Source organism: Eretmochelys imbricata, chromosome 2 (genome assembly GCF_965152235.1).
Source record: "Eretmochelys imbricata isolate rEreImb1 chromosome 2, rEreImb1.hap1, whole genome shotgun sequence".
Lineage (NCBI taxonomy): Eukaryota > Metazoa > Chordata > Testudines > Cheloniidae > Eretmochelys > Eretmochelys imbricata.
In genome coordinates, this window is record NC_135573.1 from 59861128 (window position 1) to 59878356 (window position 17229).

The window sequence follows — 17229 nt, forward strand, 5'->3', positions numbered from 1 at the left end:
AATACATAAGGAATCTTCTCTATCACAAGCATTACTCATGCCTTCTGCTTTCAGGTGTTTGTGACTGAATAGTTACGTCTGTAACATCTGGAGGAACGATGTGTCCTCAGACCCTTATTTTAGCATATTCTTTTGGTCCCACATTGCAGTGATTGGCTGAAAGTCTGAAACAAATGCGTGTGTTGATGAGGCACCACTGTAAGTGTAAACTAGAGATTTCCAGTTTATTATCTTCTGTGTATCAAGAATTAAACATCTAACAGATCCATTTATCAAAAGGAAACACTGCAGTATGAAGTTGGCTTTGATGTGCTGAGGTAATCTATTAGATATATATCAGGTGACTGAGAGGAAGGAATTTGGCAGGTACACAGTCAGTCAGATTTATTATGTTCTTTGTACACTCAGCTAGAGGGAAATAGAGGACTCTAGTCAGGGTTAGGCAGCTGGAGAAGGAAAGTTTTACTCAAGAACACACACAAGTGTAGACTATATATGGAGCTATTGCAGTAATTGGCTAGAAACCTGACCATGTACAGGACTAGTGCCAGTCTCCAGAGCCTGTCCCAAGGCCAGATACACAACTAATATGAACAGCAAGCAGAGGATTCAAAATAAAAAAAATGGCTGACTACCTCCTGGTACTCAGAAATCTGCAAGCAATTAAAAATTTTACCCCATAAAAATTGTATTTCCAAATCAAAATCTAGAAGTGGCAGATTTTTTTTCGGTTCAAAAGCTAGATATTTTTAAATGTTTAGTTAGCTACAAAATCTTTAATTAGAACAAAAAGTAATCATCCAAGAGTTTTATTTTATACAAGACACAGAACCATTACTTTTCTCTCTCAACTTGCTACTTTATTAATTTACTGAACAGTCTTGAACTAGAAAGCACGGATATAAAAGTAATGATTGGGGAATTTGAAAACTGAAGTGGAACTTAAAAGATTATTACACAGAGTTTTAGTCCTATAGAGTAGGTACAATTTATATTTTCATTCCATAGCAAAACTTGAAAACCCACAATAAAATTGAAAAAATGTCAGTGCAATAAACAGGATGTGTTTTGGACAGAAAAGAAAGAATACTCTCTATTTCTCTCAGTCTGTGGTAAAATGAACAAATGTGTAACTGGTTATTGCTTTTTATTATTTACTGTATCTTTAAGAACAATTTTCTATTATGATTGTTGCATTTCCAACATCTTTTGACAAGTTTATTTTTTCATTACATGAAAAAGAAAACATATTTATAACTTATGGTTTTAATACAACAAAGAAAAAAACTTTTTGAAGCCACAGTTGGATTTGTTTGTCTTCATCGAGCTAGAAATACTTTCATAAAAATTAAAAAGGAATAATCCTACGTATTTGCATATTTATTTATATTTAATTGTTAGCAGAATTTAAACAATTGTTCTGGAGAGAATTACAAATACCTGAATGAATTCATATATCTCTTGTCACTGATACTCTGCCAGGCAATGCAGACTCATCCACACCTGGATGTGGGTATTTCAAATATAAAGTTTACATACAGTGGATAAACTAGGGCTCGGTCTGTTTTTTTTCCCTAGGAAAATGTAAATCAATAACTCTGGTATTCTGTCCATGTTCAAACCTCTTCCCTGTCACACACACTCTCTCTCTCACTCCCTTGACTTCATCGCCTCAGTCCAGGAATATATCTAACTTTATGCATTTAACATCACACACATCCTTAGTAATTTTTCATTTCTCTTCCAGCTCTTTGACACCTCAGTACTTTTTCTAACTAGTTCCACCCTTATTTTCATATATTCCTCCAAGTTGGACCCACCAATGCTCTTCACGTGATCATACTCTCCTAGGGTGAAATTCTGGCCTTACTGCAGTCAATGGCAAAACTCCCACTGACTTCAGTGGGGCCAGGATTTAACCCCAAAAATGTTTTTCTCCCTGGGATACATGGTTCCATTAATGCAGTACTATGTGGGAAAGTCTTCTTCCATCTTCTGGTTTGGAGTCTTAAAATGCTACTCATCTTTGGGATAGTGGCTAAATGTCATAGTTTGGTCCTGTATGTGTTTTTATTCATTTTTTCAGAGTAGAGCCACACTTAATCCTTAAAGTACACTATGTAGTACTTTATGTCTTTACTCACCTCTATATTTTACTTATTTTAGGAAATATGTATGCATAAAACAATTACGTAAAGAAGAGAAAAAGATGGACTTTTAAAATTCTGCCTTCAGATCAGTAAGCCTATACCTCCCATTTCAAATAAAACCTTTGAGCCTTTTTTCCTTGACATAGACTTAAATCCAATTAAATTATGAATGCTGATACAGGGGATAAAATAAATCACTTGAATATACAAGATTCACCTCCCCCTCTGATCTCTCTTGCACTGAGCTGGTCTATTGTAGCTAGGCAACTGGAACAGTTGAAAGCTGATTTTTAATACAATTTAAACATTTCTGCAAATTAGTGCCGGGCAATGCAGAATCCGCTAAATTAAATTGGGATCATATATATGGTCACTAAATTCAGTACAGTGGATACCACCATAAATAACCATCACAGAAAATAAAAAAAAAAATGTGTTAGTCACAGTAAAGAGTTATTTATTTTTCTTGGAACAGGCAGCTATAATACTGTATAATATAATTCCAAGGATATTACTAGTAACTACTAGAAAATATTGGGGATAGGATACGAAAGGAAGAGAGGAGTATGGGCTTGCTCCTGACACTACTGAAGTTAATAAGAACATCAGAATGATAGCACTGGGTCAGACCAAAGGTCCGTCTAGCCCAGTATCCTGTCTTCCGATGGTGACCAATACCAGGTGCCCCAGAGGGAATGAACAGAACAGGTGATCCAACCTGTCACCCATTCCCAGATTCTGGCAAACAGAGGCTAAGGACACCATCCCTGCCCATCCTGGCTAATAGCCATCGATGGACCTATGCTCCATGAATTTATCGAATTCTTTTTTTTTTTAACCTTGTTATAGTCTTGTCCTTCACATCCTCTGGCAAGGAGTTCCACAAAGGGTTGACAGTGTGTTGCCTGAAAAAAATACTTCCTTTTGCCTGTTTTAAACCTGCTGACTATTCACTTCATTGGGTGACCCCTAGTTTGTGTGTTATGAGAAGGAGTAAATAATATTTCCTTATTTACTTTCTCCACAACTGTCATGATTTTATAGACCTCTGTCATATCCCCCTTAGTCACCTCTTTTCCAAGCTCAAAAGTCCCAATCTTATTAATCTCTCCTCATGCAGAAGCTGTTCCATACTCCTAATAATTTTTGTTGCCCTTTTTTGAACATTTTCCAATTCCAACGTATCTTTTTTGAGATGGGATGATCACATCTGCACATAGTATTCAAGATGTGGGTGTACCATGGATTTATATAGAGGGCAATATGATATTTTCTGTCTTCTTATCAAACCCTTTCTTAATGATTCCCAACATTCTGTTTGCTTTTTTAACTGCCACTGTACATTGAATGGATGTTTTCAGAGAACTATCCATAATGACTCCAAGATCTCATCCTTGAGTAGTAACAGGGAATTTAGACCCCATCATTTTACATGCATAGTTGGGATTATGTTTTCCAGTGTGCACTATTTTGCATTTATCAACATTGAATGTCATCTGCCATTTTGTTGCCCAATCACCCAGTTTTGTGAGATCCCTTTGTAGCTCTTTGCAATCTGCTTTGGGCTTAACTATCTTGAGTAGTTTTGTATCATCTGCAAACATTGCCACCTCACTGCTTACCCCTTTTTACAGATCACTTATGAATATGTTGAACAGTACTGGTCTCAGTACAGACCCCTGGGGGACACCACTATTTACTTCTCTCTACTTGGAGAATTGACCATTTATGCCTACCCTTTTTTCCCTATCTTTTAACCAGTTACCGATCCATGAGAGGACCTTCCCTCTTATCCCATGACAGGGTTTTGACACTGAATTCATTGGGAGCAAGACTGGGTACTATGTGTCCTTAAAAATAGAGTCATTTTACTGCATGATTTTTTAAAACTGCAATTTTCATTAAGGATCATAATTGTTACCTTCCTAAATTGGCATTTATTTCCTTTCCAGCCTTTCCTACTTGTCTCTCCTGTTTTCCCTCTACTCTCTTCCTCTGTGTTTTCACTTCCTCACATCCTTTGTTTTTTTTCTTTTCAATGGCACTAGTAATATGTATCAGTGATAAATACTCCTTCCTACTTAAATTTGATTATGCAATTCAGGAGAACCTGGGGAAAAGGGTCTTTTAATACTTCCACGTGTAGTCAATTGGATCCAAATGAGAAAAAGGTAAGAGTTGCCTGGAAATATGAAGACCACACAATACATTTCATTTTCTAATGGATTTGGTAGTATTTCATTACCGCACTGCTTCCCCTTGAAATTACACTGCATTCTGTAACTTTAATGCCTTTTTGTTGTTGTTGTTACTTTAGTGATACATGTAACAATCTTGTTCAATGATAAAAACATGGAAATTGCCAGACTGGATCAGACCAGTGCTCCAGACCAATATTCAGAGGCTTCGGAGAAAGATGGGAAAAAAACCACAATGGATAATTAGGGGGGTTGGGAAGCAGCCCATAGTGGAAATTATTAATACTTCAAATTTTAGTAAGTTCTTGGTGTCAACTGTATGTTGTTGTAAGGAGTTCCACCAGTTAATTTTATGCTGGATAAAAATGTATTTCCTTTTGTCAGTTTTCAATAGTTGTTGCACTTCATCTTCACTGAATGGTCCTTTGTCCTTGTATTATGAAAAAGGACAGTAGGAGCACCAAAGAGGAGGCTCTCTACCACTGATTTTATATACTTCTAGTATATACACATTCTTATTCCTCACTTCTCTACACTAAACAGTCCCAAACATGTCAATATCTCCATGCATCTAGTTATTTACTTCACAAATCTCTGAATCTTCTTTCTTTCTGTTATATCCTCTCTGAAATAGGGTGATCAGAACTGAACCCAGTATTCCAAAGGAGGCTATATCATTGATTTATGTATGTATATATATACATATATCTCATCATCAATTTGTATCCTTTTCTCTGTCATCATACCATTTTGTTTTCAATTCTGACTGATAACATGCATTGAGCAGAGGTTTTTCACTGAGCTGTCCACAGAGATACTTAAGAGTTTTCTTGTGTGATTAGTTAATTTAGAACCCAGCAATGTTTATGAATAGTTCAAATTATTCCTTCTGATGTGCATTCCCTTGCATTGGTCAACAATGAATTTCATCCACCATTATGCTGCCCATTCACCTAGCTTAGTTAAATCCCTCCAAAGTCCCTCACTGTCTTTAGTTTTGACTAACGTCCATAATTTTGTGTAATCTGCAAGTTTTACCACCTCACTACTCATCTTTTGTTTGAGATCATTAATAAATATACTTAATAACACCTGTCCTAGCATAAAATTCTAGTGGTACCCCACCATTTACCTTTTGTTTTTTCTGTCTCTTAGCCAGCTTCTGATCTAGGACAGTACTTAACTTCTCACTTCATGACTACTTAGTTTCCTTAGTATCCTCCTGTGGGAGACTTTGAAGAAGTATTTTTTTTAAACGCCAAATAAATTATATCTAGTGGCATTCCTTGATCCAAAACTTTGTTGACACTTTCAGAGAATCAATTATAAACCAAGACAGCTGCATTCAAAGTCTTATGAATACAGCTTTACAGGGAGAGAATTCATCTTGATTTCATTATGCAATGCTTATCTTCAGTAAAGCCTCAGACTGGGGGAGGAATTAGGGAATGCAGTTCCCCTTTATTAAAATAATCAGTTTATTGAATATCTGGAGAGAAGAGAAAGCAATGATTAAGTGTTTACTATTCAAGCCCAGCCAGCTGTAGTATCAAGTCGCATATTGTAGCTCACATCATAATCAATTACTTCCCACAAAAATTTACAAACAATGGGAACTGTTTAAGCAACAGTTCACTTGATGTCTACTTTTCCACACTGGAGCCAGTAACTAACCAAACACTAACAATCTTCAAAATAAAAGTCTGGAACAGATACAACATCAATTTTACAAGCAAAAGCTAAAAGGAAGGAGGGGTTACTTTTGATAGAAAGTTTGTCATAAAAATAAACATATCCTCTTCAATAACAGAGACTTTTTCCCCCCTATCTGTGTTTATAACATATAGGTTTTGTATATAAATGTTGGACTCTTTGGATTAGAAAGAAGAACTACTAGATCAAGTAAAAATATTTCGGGCTAAATACTCAGCTGAGGCCAATGGACTATTTATACCAGCTGACAATATACTAGCCTATAGTTTTCCATGTCTCAAAACTGATGTATTAAGAATGATACAGTTATAGTCCTTGACCATCAGTGCAGTGGCTCTGTGAGGGTGCATGTGCAATAAAAATATTTATTTTTACTGATTTATACTGATAAGAAAGTTTTTAAAAAACCTTGCTATGATCAGTCACTCCACAAATTTACAGATTCTTAAACTTCCTCTTCCTGTATGTCATCTTGATCATTCATCTTGGTGTTCAGATAATTTACAGCACATTAAGTGGGTGTTAGATTGTTGATGAGGGAAGTCTAAATTTATTGTGGCAAAGTTTCTGAAGTCCTACTCTGTGGAAGTGGTACAGGTAAATATATCTTTCTCCTCCTCCAATGCAATCACATAGTCCAAATCAGTAGAACTCTTGTGTTTAATGGTTTGGTAAATCTTAGCTGTTTCTACTCTGAGGCAGCCAGCTTTACACATTGTGAGAAATGTTCTATATTTAAATTCTCAGCCAAGACTGAGCTAATTCATGTTGAGCAGGCTGCCTTCATAGGGACAGAGATATGTCTAGAAGAGACAAATGCAACATATGCTCCATTTGAATTTCAGCCCTCCTTACTAACTGAGAATCTAGAGGCACCGCAGAAACTTCATCCTGTGACTTGGACCCATGTCTCTTAAAGCTTGTAAAACTCAAGGAATTAGGTTCTTTGTTCATCATTAGCCGAGATTTGCTAATGCCTCCCTGAAGTAGGAAAGACTACTAGTTTCCCACAAATGAGTACTTGAATCCATGCTAAAAAAAAGCAAAACACAACAACAACACACCTCTTGCTGTTCACCAATTATTTTCATGTGCCCTTTTGGGAAGAACAGCATACAGTCATAGAGTTTAAGGGCAGACAGAACCACCAGAGCATCTAGTCTGACCTCCTGCATCTCACAGACCCATCAACACCCACACACTATATTCAACAACCCAAATTAGACCGAACTATTACAGCCTACAGGAGATTAGACGATTATGTGCCATAGGAAGGACCAAGGTGCACCAGTGCCCAAGGTCCTGGAAATGGAAGGGAAATGATTAAGTGAGATGTACCCAGATAATTCTGGTGAGAGACACGGACCCACATGCTGCAGAGGAAGGCAAAAACCCTCAAAATCATTTCCAATCTGACCTGGGAGAAAATTCCTTTGTGGGCCCAGATACAACCCCATCAGCTAGACACTGAGCATGTGTGCAAGAACCAGCCAGTCAGGAGGTTGAGAGAGAATTCTTGATGCCATCTCAGAGCATTGGACCACCCAGTCTAGTACTCCATCTCCAGGCATGTCCACCTCTGATACTTCACAGACAGGAGACCAGAAACAAAAATATGTGGGGGAGGCAATCCCTTCCTGACCCTGCAGGTGTCTGGTAAATCCCTGAAGCATGAGCTTTGGGGAATATAAAGCAAATTGGAAGTGAGCCATAGGGCTGCTGATCCCTTCTCCCTATCACAAGCCACCCCATCATACAATCACACTTGTAAATTTGTCCAGATGTCTCTTAAAACTAAATTAAGTTGTTTGCCCCCATAATTCCTATTGGGACATTGTTCCAGAACTTCACTCATTTGATAGTTAGAAACCTTCTTCCAATTTCCAGCATGAATTTGTTCATGTCCAGTTTATACCCGTTTGTTCTTTTATCACCACTGTCCTTTAGCTTAAATAGCTCTTCACACTCCTGGTGTTTACCTATCTGATATATTTATAGAGAGCAATCATATCCCCTCTCCGACTTCTCATTACTAAACTAAAGAAGCTGAGCTCTTCCAGTCTCCTCTCATAAAATAGATCCTCCATTCCTGATCATCTTTGTAGCTTTTCTCTGCACCTGTTCCAGTTTGAATTCATCTTTCTCGAACATGGGAGACCAGAATTTTACACAGTATTCCAAATGAGGTCTTACCAGTGCCTTGTACAATGGTATTATTACTTTTCTATCTCTATCGGAAATGCCTTGCCTGATGCAATCCTAGGATTGCATTTGCCTTTTTCACAGCCACAACACAGTGGTGACTCAGTCATCTTCTGATCATTCCAAACACCCAGGTCTATCTCCTCCTCTGTCGCTTACAACTGAGAGCTTGTAGCAGAAATTATTAGATCCTATGTGCATGACCATGCATGGAGCACTTTTGAATTTCATCCCATTTCTGTCACTCAAGCTTTCAAGGTCATCTCAATCTTGCTGTATAAAATTATGACCCTCTTCTATATCAACAATGCCTCCCAACTTTCTATCATGAGCAAATTTCATTAGTATACTTCTACTTTTTGTGCCAAGCTCATTAATAAAAATACTGAATAAGATTATCCCAAGACTGATCCTTAGGAACTCCACTAATAACCTCCTTCCAGACAGATAGTTCATCCCTCAGCACAATGCATTGCCAGTTCCTTATCCACCTTACAATTCTTCTACTTGTCCCCATCTTCCCTAATGTAACTAATAATTTTCCCATGTAGTACCATGTCAAATGCTTTACTGAAGTCCAAGTATATTAGTTATTTTCCTTCTCTAAAAAAAGATCAGTTATTTTCTCAAGAAAGGAAAACAAATTAGTCTGTCATCATCTACCTTTGGTAAATCATGTTGCATTACATCCTCTTTACCATTTAGCTCCATGAATTTAATTATTTTTGCTCCACAATTTGCTCTGAAGCCTTGCATACTACTGAGTTCAGACTAATAGGTCTGTAATTGCTTGGATGACTTTTTTCTCTTTCTGAATGATAAACTGGTATGACATTAACTATTCTCCATTCATATGCTATAAATATATATAATTTGTGGTTGCTACCACTGATACATCAACAGACGTGGATCCTATTGCCACCACAGTTAACTTTAGGTAGGGTGGACACAGCGCTACCTTCCCTAAGGGGTGACATCTTCCCATTTGGTCCCTCCAACAAAGAGCTCCCCTAACTGATCATAGTTTATTTTTTTCCTTCACATTAGTACTGCAGCTAAAATGGTTCTGCCATTTCCAAGAACAAAGAAGCGCAGAACAACATATTTTCCCCATGTTAAAAAAAAAAATCCTTATTACTGTTTCACTGAAGCTCTAGAGCCTCAATGGTTTGGAGAAGGAACTTGAAAATCTGGCAAGGGTGGGTGAGGTTAAGAAGTGTCCTTTATGTCAGAAAATGTGCCTTTTGCCATCCCCATGGAAATCTACACAAGTTTCTCAAGTTATAAGTTTCTGAATATACAAATTCACAAATGCTCAGTAGAGGCTTGTTAGAATTTAGCAGCTAAGTTCTCTGAAGATTCTGTGTGCACCAAACATGCTCCATGCTTCAAAGTGCTGACTAGACTGTACATTTGCTAACTTCACAGCGTGACTGCGCATGCTCCATCCCAGGACTCCAGGGCAGGATGGGGAGGCTGAAATAAAGGGAGCATTGAGAGCACAGAGACACAGTCTCAGTGTTCCCCTGATAACAGCCTGGCAACAAGAGGAGAAGGAAGTAGTACCCAACTCAAATGCAAAAAAGGGGTAAGGAGTAGAGAACGGGGAAGTGATCATGTAACTGAACACTGTATTGTAATGCATATGCACAAGGAGGTCAAATAAAGGTTCCACAGGCAATCCTAAATCCAGCAGTTCCTAATTTTTTGCAACCTTAACATTCTCTAAATATATAGTTTTTAGTAATTTCATAGTACATATTATAAAGAGGATAAGCCATTTACTGATCACATAGCTCACAATGCTCCTGTTCTCTGGACCACTGGTGCACATGGATCTAATCTTGCCATTTTTCCCCCAAAATCAACATTCCCTACATACCCATTGTAGTTTCTGACTATAAAGCTATACCCGTGCCCTTTTCCTCAGATCTTCCCTTGCTCAAACTAGCTTAGGCCAGCTGTTCTCTAGCATGGTCTGAGACAGACTGCAAATCCCATTTTTCTCCAGACTTTGCTCTCAAGCAATTAATTACTTTTGTCTCTATTTCGCACAAGTAGAGATTTGAGTTTCTTTTTTTGAAAGCACCCAGGCACTGTCCAGTTGACAATTCTAACACTCTATTCGAATGATCATAAACAATATGACAATTTTACAGAGAAAGAAAAAATCATTAAAAAATATAAACTTCCATACATGAATACTACTGAAAGCATCACTAGTTTGTCTCTAAACTTAGCTACAAAGAATTAAATCATTTACCTGGACCCACTATTAGCTTCTTTTCCCCTCTGATCTCCTGTGGGAAAGTGCTCATAAAAGGTCTGTCTGTAAGAGAAGCCCCTCCCCCTTTTAGATGCATCCCTATCAAAGGCCTCACTGGTCAAAAGCCTCAATTAGCATTTTAGCATATCATTATCAAACACTTCAAACTGTCAAGGCTTCATACAAACTCAGAGGAGCAATAATACCCTGAGAACTATTTATATATGCTATTGTTTGAGGAAAAGATGCATCACTAACAGTTTTTCAGTCTCTAGAATAATAAATATATTCCTACAAAATCACACAAACATTACATGAGCTTCACTACATTTCACAATATTTATAAAAGAAATGATACACACAAAGCCAATGCATTTTCTGTTTCAAAAGCTTCTTTCTTCTACATCACCCTTATTATTAGTCAAACTGTAAACTCATTGAAATGACTAGGAATCCAGATAATGAAGCAAAACATTGCTTTAGTTTATTTTGTTTCTACATAGCACAATCTATATAATTTGGAAATCTGGATAATTTTTTTTTGTTAGTTTCTACACTTCTCTCTTTCACAGGGTTTATTATTTCTGCCTTTGTTCAGAAACTATTTTTAAACTTTTTTTATCATTAGCACTTTTTTTAAATCTCACTGAACCAAATTCTGATTAACATTTTTCTGTTCCCTCTCCTTTGGTCCATCAAAATTATTGCATCAAGTCCCATATGCATTAATGGTAGTTTTGTTGTACATGCAAATCCACTGTATATTGAGGAGAAGCATGTGATACTTTGTATAGAAAGTATGGGCATGATTCTGTAATTTAATCATTCTCCACTTATATCTAAATGGTACAATGTAAAAAATCTAACACTAATTAGATTATAGTTAAAATGCTGTAAAATTAAAGCAAGATTTGTAAGTACTTCATAACAAAAAATATTTCAGTACTTATGTCAGGCATCAAAATCAACATCAGCAGCAGAAGGAATGCCCATCTCTTCTTTGCCCTATATATTCTCTCCCACCATAACTTCCATACCTGAGTAATACTGTATTACTTTATAAAAATTACAAAACTCTTCTGCCATCAGATCTGCAATTCTCTGAAATTTGGAATAAGTTACACTGGCTAGCAGCAGTGTTCACATTCAACTATTAATATGTTGGTATTTTGCCACCCTTTGACAAGTGTATTCCTCTTCACATCTGTATGCCTGTATCTTCATTGTGATGGCATATCCCAAAGACAAATTTTTAGAATTTTGTATGATCAGGTGAGCCATGAAAAATACTTGTATGTCCACTGTGCAGAACTTTGAGAATTAGGCAAAAGGAGACAGTACAGCTCATTTTGTTCAAAGAGGACAAATGTGGATAGCATTAAAGACAGTTAAAATAATGCATAAGGTATACATATTTGAAGACCCATGTTTTATGTGTCATCTACACATTTCTTGATCACATATAAAGTTGAATAAGCTGTTTGCATCCTGACATGGGAATTTGACTATTGACTTTAGTGGGGAAAAAAAGAGTGTCTCTCTTTGGTAGATTGTGTAGGACAAATCTAACATGCAGAAGAAACAAAAAAAAAATAAAAGTGTTTAAAATGTGTACCATTTGTAACAAGTAACAAAAATAAGCCAGTGTTTTTTAGTAAGTGAGCTGCAGAACTTTTGATGTTTTAGAAGTTTTTAGTAGCAATAAAAGAGAGTCATATATGATCTCCAGTAGTTTAAATGTGTATACATCTCTTACTACATATACCCTTTTTAATTTCTTTTTTTACTTTTGAAAATAAAAAGTAAATTTTGGCTTTACTATACAAGGGTTCGCTCCATTTTCTTGAACATAGAAATTTTGTTTCTGCAATGGCTTTGCCTTTTAAACAGATTTAATCTTGTCTAGATTTAGATTGATGAAAATATAAAGAAAAACATTAGTGCCCCCTAGTGGTAACAATCTGCTTTTGAAAACAAAGTCTTCCATATAGAAATATTACTCTGTAGTGCCATAAAAAAGTTTGCCTTATAAATAATTGTGTTTAGTTCTCTTATAACATATGCACACCTTCTTATATAATCAGTAGTTAATGGGACTAGACTGGTAAAGGATTCAAAGAGATGTCTCTAGTTTAACTCAAAATTGCATACATTTATATTCACAAATACACACAATTTCTTCAGGTAATGATCTACTTATATTAGCTTCTGTATTTAAAAAGAGAACCCTCCTAAGAAAGTAATCATAAACAGTAATTAACACTTGGTTTGTTGGTTAAATGTTCAAGACAAGCTAAAATAAAGAGAGAGTGTTGAGCTCTTTTCTGTAAACCTTTATGACAAGGTATACTAAATAGTGTGATGTGTCCCAGTGATGTCAATAGGACTGTTTGCAGGGTTAGGCCGTAAGCATATGCACAAGAAACATGTACTGTTAAAATGTTTTAAGGTAGGGTTTAATATATATATAGGATATAAGTTTATCAGACCAAACAAACTCATTATTTGGACAAAATTCCCATTGATGTCAATGGAAACTACCTAAAATGAGGGGGCAGTATCTAGCCCATTCCACGTTAAGAGTATGAAAAAAACAATGCATAATAAAAATATCACCAGACCTCTGAGATATAGAAGAAGTTACTAATCTACCATAGAAGATACGAGTAGGCCAAAATGAGTTACTCCTTATTCAGTCCTTATTTAGGGTGCATCTTCACAGCAAAGTTAACTTGAGTTATCTACACTGGAATAACTCCTCTCAAGATAGCCCAGCTCAAATGAGAACGGTCACACTGTGAAACAACACTCAAGTTGCAGTATTCACAACGGAACTGTACTCGCTTGTGAGCAGCACCAAGACTTCTGAGGGCACATCCTATGGTTCTTAGGGTTGAAATAAGCTTAGCTGCTCAATGAATTCTTTCCTAGAGAATTGTGGAAGAACTTGTCTGTCCTTTCTGGGCACACGGGAGGACCTGTGGGAAGGCACTGGAGGACTAGCAGGACTTGAGTGGCACTATCTGGTGTCCACACTACAGAGTGGTGATGTTAGCAATTGACGAGTTGTGCACACTTGAATTTAGTCCATACCCCGATAGACTCTAGTTAAACACACCACTATGCCTGAGTTGAGGGGTTTTGCAGTTGGACAGGGCTCGAGTTAGGGACAACATTCAAGCCTGAGTGATAACCTGAGTTAACTTTGCAGTGAAGACAAGCCACCACTGAAATCATTATTTTTTGTGAAGTTAGTGGAAGCCTGCTCTTCTGAGAAATGAGTTAAAATGGAGGAAATCTCAGGATTTGGCCCATAGGATTTCACCTGTCCACCTACCAGTGCAAGTTTACTCCCTAAAGTAAATACTGTACTCACTTATGTACACTTCGATATTTTTCATCATGAATATAAAGAAAAATATAAATAATGTTATCCACCTGGCAGATTTGTTTTCTGGCCTTAGATTTTTTTTTCTTAAAGGATACTGTCAGGTCCCATGTGAGCTAAAATTTAAGCTTTTAAAAAAACATGATTTGTTACCTTTTAAAAAAAAAAAAAGGTTAAACAAACACCAATACTAGCGTTGCAGAATTTTGGAGACTGTGAAAGTGAAATTGCCTAGAAGTTTATTCCAAACAGAAGTTGTCTATTAGGCAAATTCTCCACTGATGTGGCTCCACTGAAACAAACAGCATTACCCCAGCAGAGAATTGGGCTCATATATTTTCTTTGTCTGAGCTGATATACAAAAAGTAAATAGCATAAATAGTGAAAAAAATAGTTTGAAAAACAAGAGGATTTTTTTTAAAAAAAAATAGGGGTTTGTGACATACCATGAGTGCAATCCAGACTAATGAGTAATTGAGTCATTCCAGCCCTCCACCCTGGGGTGCCCTTTACAACGCCTTGCTTCTGTAGCCTCCAACCTGGACTGCTCACAAACAGCCTCCAGCATGTAAGTCACTCCCAGCTATGTCTGTGTGTGCTGCATCCAGCCAGCTACACCTTGGTTCTTACCAGCCTTAAAGATTACCACAGGGTGACCCCAACTCACTCCCATTCCCAGATATTCCCCCAGGAATGTATGTTCTGTGCTACCCAGCCCTCTCCTGGACAGTACAAATATACTGAGGCTGTTATTCCTTTAAGGGAATAATACGCACCCAACTTCTTACCCCAAATGGAGTCACACAGATATTTCAATTTGAACCCCCAGATTAGATAAAACAATAAAACAAGTTTACTAACTACAAAGAGATAGATTTTAAGTGACTTACAAGTAATAAAGCATAAAAGTCAGAAATGATTACAAGAAAAATAATGATCAAATGCTTACTGGTGCCTAACAAACTAGATTAGATTCAACGCAAAGTTCCCTCACCACATGCTTTCAGCAGTTTCACTGACCAAACTTTTTCTTAGGTGCAGAGAATGCAATGGGGAGGGAGTGAAGGGCAACAAGCAATCTGAGTGGAGGGAAACTCCCCCTTTCCTGCCAAAGAATGGCCATTTAGCAAGTAATGGTCCATCAGCCTTGTTTACACTTGGCAGAGATGTCACCTTTCCCTTTGTCTCTGAGGAACTGGTTTGACCACTCCCCAGATTTATCTGGAAAACATGCTTTTAGTCATGATCTCATCTTATGTTTATAATTTCACGAATAATGCTGCTACCTGCATTTTGCCATGATATTACTGATCAGTAAATGAGTTTTTAAACAATAGCTCAGAAAGAAAAACATTATTACAATGGTATGTAGCCTGTGGATGTAGGGGTATGTTCTCTCATAGGCTTTTAACTTACATTTCTGTTTTTTAATAAGACTTTTAACCTGCTTCTTTAAAAGATTTGCATCTCTCATTGTTTATTTTGTTTTTCCATGTTAAAAAGTCAAACAGATGATGATACAAACATTTCCCTCAATCTTGCAACGGATGGGTATAGTTGGACCCATGGCCCAGCCCAGACCCCCACTGAAGTCTCTCTGGTTCCAATATTCCATAGTGCTAGGTGGATATCTTTTTAATGTCTTGTCATCTGCACTGTATCTCTGGTTTTAAAAAAAAACTCTTCTTTGCTCATCCCTTTTGTTTGTTTTAATTTCTATCACTTTCTGATTTCTTAGTAACTCATTCCAGAAATGGAGGTTACCTACCTGTAACTGGAGGTTCTTCAGGATGTGTGGTTGTTATCTGTATTCCATATGTATGGTGCGCATGTGCACCATACATCCGAGTCTGGAAGTATTTCCAAGCCATGTCCATTGACCTGCACGTGAGTCTTCTCGTGCTCTCAACCGGGGGCATAAGAGGTAGGGTGAGTTGATGCCACTCCAGTTCCCCTCTTACCCATTGTTCAATCAAGTCTGAAGCAGAGGGGAAAGAGGACAGGTAGTGGAATACATGTAGGGACCATACATCTCAAAGAACCTCCAGTTACAGGTAAGTAACCTTCTCTTCTTTGAATGATGGTCCCTATGTGCGTTCCACATGTGCATGACTTACAAGCAGTAATCAGTGCAAGGGAAATGCTAGGAGGTTAATGGCAATGCCCTCTGTAGTACAGCGTGACCCACAGCTGTATCTGTGGCTGTTGCGAGAGTTAGGGTGTAGAGTGTTGCAAATGTTTGGACATATTGCCACTTTGTGGCTTTGCAGATGTCCTGCCATGGTACGTCCACTACCAAGGCCAAGGAGGTGGCCTGAGCTCGTGTACAGTGAGCTGTAACAGCCCTGGGAGGGGGAAGGTTTCAACCTTTATAACATTCCACTATGCAGTCAGAGATCCACTTAGAGATCCTTTGGGAGGCTATGGCTTGACCCTTGAAATGCTCTGTGGTGGGGATCAAGAATCGCAGCGATTTTTGAAAGGGTCTAGTTCTGTGTAGGTAGAATGTGAGGTAGCATCTGATGTTGAGGGAGTGCAGGGTTCTCTCACTAGGGGAGGCATGTGGCTTTCAATAGAACACAGGCAAGTGTATGGATTGGTTGAGATGGAATTCAGACACCCTCTGGGGAGTGGAATTTGGGGAGTAGTCTCAATGAGAACTTTTCCTTCCAGAACACTGTGTAAGGAGGGTCCACCATCATGGCTGCAAGCTCGCTGACCATTCTGGACAAGGTGATGGCAACCAGGAATGCCTCTTTCATGGAAAGGTGGGTCATGGAGCAGGTTGTCACGAGTTCGAAGAGCACTCTCGTGAGGGCCAAGAGGATAAGGTTAAGGTCCCTCTGAAGTACAGGTTTGATGGCCAGTGGAAAAGTTCTGAGCAAGCCTTTCATGAAGTGCTCCATTGTAGAGTGTGTAAAGACAGATTTGCACTCTATTGGTGGAAACAAGTCACTAAGCACCTCCAGATGTATCCAGATAGAGTTGAGAGTGAAGCACGATGTTTCAAGAGTTATGTCTAGGATGACTGGGACACTGTGTCCAGAAAATGGCGGTTGTGGTCGCCCACTGCAGTAATCTATGCCCCTTCATCCTATAGCATATTCTGGTGGACTCTTTCCTGTTTCAGGTGAGGATTTGCCAGACTGGGACAGAGCATGCACAGTCTATGTTAAGTGCCCATCCAAATACCAGACTATGAGGTGGAGGGAGCCAGGTTTGGGGTGCTGGAGTCTGCCCCAGTCTTGCGTGAGGGGATCCGAGAATGTCTGGAGTCTGATTGGTGGTCATGTGGAGAGCTTTAGGAGGTCA

At 38.0% G+C, this 17229-nt stretch overlaps 1 protein-coding gene across 1 annotated transcript in view; it reads right to left on the bottom strand.

Annotated features, from left to right (window-relative positions):
• Positions 1-17229, bottom strand: part of C2H8orf34 (chromosome 2 C8orf34 homolog) — a 228313-nt gene that overhangs the window by 104089 nt on the left and 106995 nt on the right. The window lies entirely within an intron of this gene.